At 26.7% G+C, this 6,971-nt stretch overlaps 1 long non-coding RNA gene across 2 annotated transcripts; it reads right to left on the bottom strand.

Moving 5' to 3' along the window:
- Positions 1-1,188: 1,188 nt before the first annotated feature.
- Positions 1,189-6,000, bottom strand: LOC146995599 (uncharacterized). Of its 2 annotated transcripts, XR_015043179.1 has the most exons (3): positions 5,281-6,000; positions 3,536-3,578; positions 1,189-1,413 (listed from the first exon to the last, which is right to left on the bottom strand). It is a non-coding gene; the product is annotated as an uncharacterized LOC146995599 (long non-coding RNA). The 2 variants fall into 2 exon arrangements; XR_015043178.1 differs by lacking the exon at positions 5,281-6,000 and having other exon boundaries at positions 3,536-5,274.
- Between the last annotated feature and the right edge of the window lie 971 nt (positions 6,001-6,971).

Genomic DNA, 6,971 nt, shown 5'->3' with positions numbered 1-6,971 from the left:
CAGTAAATAGGTAATTGGAGATTTATGCAAATTTTTTACCAAAAATGTGCACTTATACACAGTAAAGAGGAGAAGACATCGGACTAAATTTTTACCAAAGTCATTCGTATATGCAAAGAAAACAGGGAAGATTTAGGTCAATTATTATCAAATATATAAGTTTTTGTACCGTAAAATACAGGGAATATCTACGTTAATTTCTATCTAAAGTACAATATAGTTAATTAACAAATTCAGTAAACGAATGTAGCACAAAAGAAAACATCATACGTTTAGATTATTTGAATGAGTGTGCTAAATTTTAAAATTGTTAAATATAGACCAGGAAATTGTAGAAAACTTACCTTTTCCAATAGTTTACCAAGTTGACTTTGTTAATTTCCTTGAAGATGAATGTTTAATGTCACAAATATTTCATTCATATCTTCAGATAATACACAAATCTATACATATTTATTTATGAAAATTCAGTTTATCCCAAACATGTTAAAGAAAATATTAATTTGCATGCAAGTTAATCGAGTAACTTCTGTTTTAATTACACACATAATTATGATATGTAAAAATTTTGCATTTATCAGTCAATCTTGCAATGTATTGTAATCTATTATTGTTGTCTTTTTCAGTTTAAAATCTTATAAATATATTAGATCAGTACTAAAAGTTCACCTCTACAAAAGAAATGCTTTACTGAGGTATTTTTAAAAAGTTCCCTTTTACAATGTATCTGTTAATTTCATAAATAAGTTCATAAAATTATGCAAATTCAAAATTACCTAAATATGTTCTTTATTTTATCTTATATACCAGATAAAATTTTAAAAAGTTAATTTGTTTAGGAATATTTAAGTTTTTAAATATTTATCTCGTGACTTTTTCTATAACATCATTATAAATATACATGTTGATGTGCACATACCAATTATTTTTTTTTCATCAAATAACTTTATGGTATTAAATGATTTAAAAAGAGGTAACTGGATAAAAGAAAGCAATTAGAAGTTGGCTAATTTTTTATTAATTTGTTGTCAAATGCTGTGCATTTTAGATTATGCTCATATGATGACAATGAGTTATTTAAATTATAAATTTATTATGAACATATCCCACATAAATTAACAAGTCTAAAATTTCAAGTTGTTTGAAGTATTATGAACTGTAATACTTGCAAAAGAAATACACATGAAATTAATTTAAGAATTAGGTTTATTTTACAGGTATTCGAAAACTGCAATTACTGTTAAACAATAAAAACTAACATTAAATCTGAAGAGCATATTTTTTTCAATAATAAAATTCCACATAGACTTCATGTAGCTTCGCCATATTTTTTCCATAGTTCGCTGTCTTTAATATCCTGCTCGATTTTTGTAAAAGTGAATTCTTTGTCACCCAATGTTTTGAGAACAGCTCCTAAACAAGAAAAAGAAAAATCTGTAATAATTTCACACTTCAGATGTTTTCAGTTTTTAAATATAGTTGAAGTATTAAAAGATGCATATAAAATGCACTGAGTATTTCATATTTAAAAATTTACATTTCAGTAATTAAAAATTTAATTTCATACTATCACACAGTAAGCTTCAATTATATACCTTACACAATGCCTATAATTTCAAGTAAAAAATACTTAAGATTTGTTTAGAACTGCAAGGTTGAGAAAGTCTTTAGTATTTAAGTACATGACTTACTTAATTTTGTATTAATTATATTGCATTAGCCTTTTCAATTTTACTCCTACATATAGTAAAGAATATTCGTTTTCTTACAGATAACTTTTTCTTAAATAAAGAGTAAGCAGAAAACTAATCACAACACTATATACATATAACAGAATACTTCATAAACATATACATGTCATTAACATACGTATATGCATTAACAGGCTATTTTACACATTTCAATAAACCGGAAACCAATACGCAATCAAAAGTATTATCAGTAAATTCCTCCAAAATCAGAGCAAAAATCTTTATGATAACAATGGCATCTCAGTTTGCAATATAAAATATTTCAAGTCTACATTCATGTGCATTCTAAGCAAACAGAAAGCTGAATAACAATAAAATTATAAATACCATAAAAAAGTTAAGAGCCACGTAGAATGATAGCAAGACTAAATGAAGTCTTCCTTCAAAAATCAATTTAAATTCAAAAATTTGCCTTCCTGTTTAACATCTCAAAATAGAGTTACTGCTTACACTAACTAAATTTTGTCACTTCTGTTGCACTAAAAATTGTCACTTCTGTTGCAGGAAATATTTGCTGCAAACTTTGTATGCAAATAATCCAGTGAAAAACTTTTAACTGTGGCTTGAATATTTTCTTTATTAAATAAATGAAAAATTCCCACATAATATTAATTTATGATCCACATGAAGCTTTTTACCTCTACCATATCATGCAGCTATTTTAAGATATATACTCTCATATAAAAGCCACAGAATTTTTTTACCAATATTAATATAGTATAAATCATTAATAAATCTTCTAAAAACAGCCCCAAAATTTCTGAATTTGATACCCAAAACATAATTCTACGTAACTGTTAATGTATGCATTTGCTTGCACATACTTAAAATGAATTATACACACAAAAACTTAACATATTAACTTTAAATTCTTAATTAGCAGGATGACTCAATTAAGGCAAAATATGAAAGAAATTTACCTGATGGAATAGTTGTAAAAGATATATTAAAAAAAAGCTAATATTGTTTACCTTACACATGGCAGAAATTGAGTAAACTGTATGCAGATGGATTATTTATTAGGAATAGAAGTTAGATCAAAGTACCAAAGTCACACTAGGGCTTTAACCATTTGGGTGCAAAGAAGCATCTCAATTTAAAAAAGAATAATTTTAAAAAGCTAATAGAATTTTATAACTTTTACAATCTAGTACAAATATTAGACACATAAACCACACTAAATGCCATTATTTACTTGCATATTTTCCTTCTTTGTGTACTTTACTCCTTAATTTTTCAGGATATGATTTAGAAACAGAGTTATAGTAAAAATGTATACTGGTAAAAAAAAATATTGCTGAAACTGATAAGTCCTTTGAATTATATACTATAGTGCAAAGAGGGATGGAATATGTGACTAAATATGATAAATCAGATTACAATAACATTAAACAAATAACATGAAAAACTGAAAAAAGAAATTTTATTTGAAATTATTTTTTAACTCATGGAAAGACAGACAGTATTTCCAACTTATTAAATTCAATTATATTTTACCTTCGTCAAACCAATATTGGTAAGAGAGTTGTTGTACTTAAAAATCGGTGCTAAGCTAAAGCTGCTTTCTTGCCTAATTTTATACTATTGAAAATACCGGTAATTGTCAAAGTTATTCGTACTCAATATGTGTAAGATTATTAATGAGCTGCCAAACCGCAGTTAACCATCTAATATACTACATTCAACGTTATTATTTTTCTTTTTGAATGTCAGGTTTTCATTATTTCTGCCAATATATCTGTAACAGGACATAAAGATTGAGTTAATGTAGAATAGAAAATTACCTTGCAAGTTAGCACCTTTACCTTAGTGGCAGTACTTCATTCTCTAGAAAAAACATTTTAAATTATTATACTTAAACAAAAAATTCATATTTGTTACAGCAAAACATCATTAACACAATAAACCAGAGTTGAATGCAAATCTAGTTTAACTTCATTCTTGAAAACTAGTTTATTACTTTCAATTTAATTTAAAAATAATAAAAAGTAAGGTACGTATTATGATGACTACCTAGATATCTCGCCTAAACTGGCAATCCTTGTAGGTTATACAGGTTAACCCTAACATAGGTTATAGAGGGCACTAAGATAGAGAGTATTAATCCCACACTAGGGACTCTAACATTTGGTAGGAACAGTTTGAACAGTTATACGTGTTTGTGCACTTGTAAGTTAATTGTTTTGACATTTAACGTGAAAATAATTATTTCAAGATGCCTCGCAAGAAGATTGTTGCCTCAGATAGTGCTGCAAAGAAAAATAAGGAGGCCATGGCCGCTGATATCAAGAAAGAAATCATAGATAAACATAAGCATGGTGACGGAATTGGCAAAGACTTGCGGCCTTTCAACATCGAAAATCTATACTATTCTGAAGAAGCAGGAAGAAATTAAGAAACCTGATGCAGCCAAAGGAATTATCGTTTCTTCCAAGCACTATAAAAGTACTCCTAGATGTTGAGAAGCTGTTGTTGGTGTGGATTAATGAGAAGGAGTTAAAATGTTGGTAACAAAGTTAAACTATTGTTATATTATTTACCAGTGTTATTTATTAGGAAAAATTGACTTGATTTTAAAATGTTGATATTTTTTGGGGTGTGGAACGGGTTAACTGAATTTCCATTATTTTCAATGGGGAAGCTTGTTTCTAGATACGAGAAATTCGCCATACCAGTTGAATGCTGGAACGAATTAAACTCATATCTCGGGGTTCCACTGTAGATATGTAAGCATGTGTATATGCATGTATGCGCATATATGTGTAAAGTATACACATACATACATAAAGAATATATACATGCACACACGAGCACCTACATTTAAAAATGCATGCATATAAACACACATTTCTGAATCTGGTCCTGATAACAGAAGAATACCTACATGAATCATAGGATTTACATTAATCAGTTTTATTAGAATTCTTAAATGCAGAGGATTTACATTAATCAGTTTTATTAGAATTTTTAAATGCAGAGGATTTACATTAATCAGTTTTATTAAAATTCTTAAATGAAATCTTCACTATCCGAAAATTCAGTTTCATTTCCGGCTGAAACTGTATCAGGACAATCTCATTTATATTATTTCCCTCTAATAACTGAACATTTTGAAAACCTTTTCTATTCCATGGAAAACTAATGCTAAATTAAACATACATTTTCTAAATCTGAAAATTTTAAGTTAGCTTAGAAACTGTAATCATTCTTAAAAAAGTTTGATTTATGCAGATGTTAGATCAATAAAATTACTTTCCTGTGGAAAAGTAATATGGCATTGAACAACACGATTTTACACATCAAGATATACTGAGTGAAAATACCTGAAATGTTTTATTTCTTGGTATCTCTGCAAGAATTGTATAAATAAGACTACCTCCCTTTTAACAAAAAATTTTTTAGTAAATACTATGAAGAAAATTGGTTACATTATTTACAGTTCATAATTAATAGAAAATAAATCATTTCTTAGCTTATCAGAATTTATTTTTATCACATTCATAAACAGTACTAATTTAAACAAACATACCATTATGATTTCAATAACTATGAAATAGAAAATCCAAATCTGCATCTTTGATGGTCTAGTAGATTGGACGTCCCGTTTACTACAATTCAGCAGGGTGCTGACTCCCCAGAGTGTAATATATATATATATAATTAATTTACAAGGGAAAAAGCAACAAAAATATAAACAATTTCTTGGTTTTATATAAGCATTTCTGCACATTTACAATTTTAATTTTTTTAACTAGCTAGTTATATCAAAATACATGATTTAGTAAAATATAATTCAAATAATTTAAGGTATTTTAGATCAAATACTAATTTTTTCATGCAAGTCTAATAATCAACATAACTATCAAGTTTTTACTTCGAAAATTATGTTTAGAGCACCTTGAAGCTGCAGTAAATAGTAATAAATTTATTCAAAACTGAAAGTAAAGCATTCCTCCTACTTGATCGGAGCGTAGGTAAATAAATAATAGTGTTAAATGCGAATTAAAACCGATAATTATAAATAAATAATAATGTTAAATGCGAATTAAAACCGATAATTATAAATAAATAATAATGTTAAATGCGAATTAAAACCGATAATTATAAATAAATAATAATGTTAAATGCGAATTAAAACCGATAATTATAAATAAATAATAATGCATAAATGCGAATTAATGCGAATTAAAACCGATAATTATAAATAAATAATAATGGTAAATACGAATTAAAACCGATAATTATAAATAAATAATAATGTTAAATGCGAATTAAAACCGATAATTATAAATAAATAATAATGTTAAATGCGAATTAAAACCGATAATTATAAATAAATAATAATGCATAAATGCGAATTAAAACCGATAATTATAAATAAATAATAATGGTAAATATGTATTAAAACCGATAATTATAAATAAATAATAATGTTAAATGCGAATTAAAACCGATAATAATGTTAAATGCGAATTAAAACCGATAATAATGTTAAATGGGAATTAAAACCGATAATTATAAATAAATAATAATGTAATTAATTATTATTTTTATATGTTTTTTTCCCTTTTGCTTTTCATTTCTTACATATATACGGATAATTAAATATAATAAGAAGATTAATTATTATTTTTATGTTTTTCCCTTTTGCTTTTCATTTTTTACATATATTGTTCGTAATTGGAGTTTCAATAAAAAAAATTTAAATTCCCTTTTGCTTTTCATTTTTATTTTTAGAATTAAAACGGATAATTAAATAAATGATAAATTATTAATGTAAATAATAAATTAATGTATGTAAATTCGGTGTCTCCTACTTGATCGGAGCGTACGCAAATAAAAAGGCGACCCACCCTTTAAGGAAATGTTCCTCTTTTTGCAATCACAACTCGAAAATTATAAATCAGAGAAGTAACTAGGCAGGATTCTGATACTTAATTTGGAATGAACTTTGCAAGTCATTCCGTAGCGTTTAATTTTTTTCATATCTTGAATCTCTTACTATCATTAAATAAGGAAGAAATTGCAGGTTTAAATGTATAGTTCTCACAATGTAATAAACGACAGTACTTGCAACCTGTGCAGTCGCACGAAGAGGCATGGTTAGGGACAGAAAAAGTTTGGATTTAGAAGTACGATTGACATTACCAAACGGCAAAGTTAAAGGCAGATAGATTTTTTCTCTGTTATTTACACTAATAAGCGGGAGGGCAAGAACGC

The sequence above is a fragment of the Stegodyphus dumicola genome, chromosome 9, assembly GCF_044657685.1.
Source record: "Stegodyphus dumicola isolate Sdum_Otavi_A_Nest chromosome 9, ASM4465768v1".
Classification (NCBI taxonomy): domain Eukaryota; kingdom Metazoa; phylum Arthropoda; class Arachnida; order Araneae; family Eresidae; genus Stegodyphus; species Stegodyphus dumicola.
This window is presented reverse-complemented; position numbering and strand designations above follow the sequence as displayed.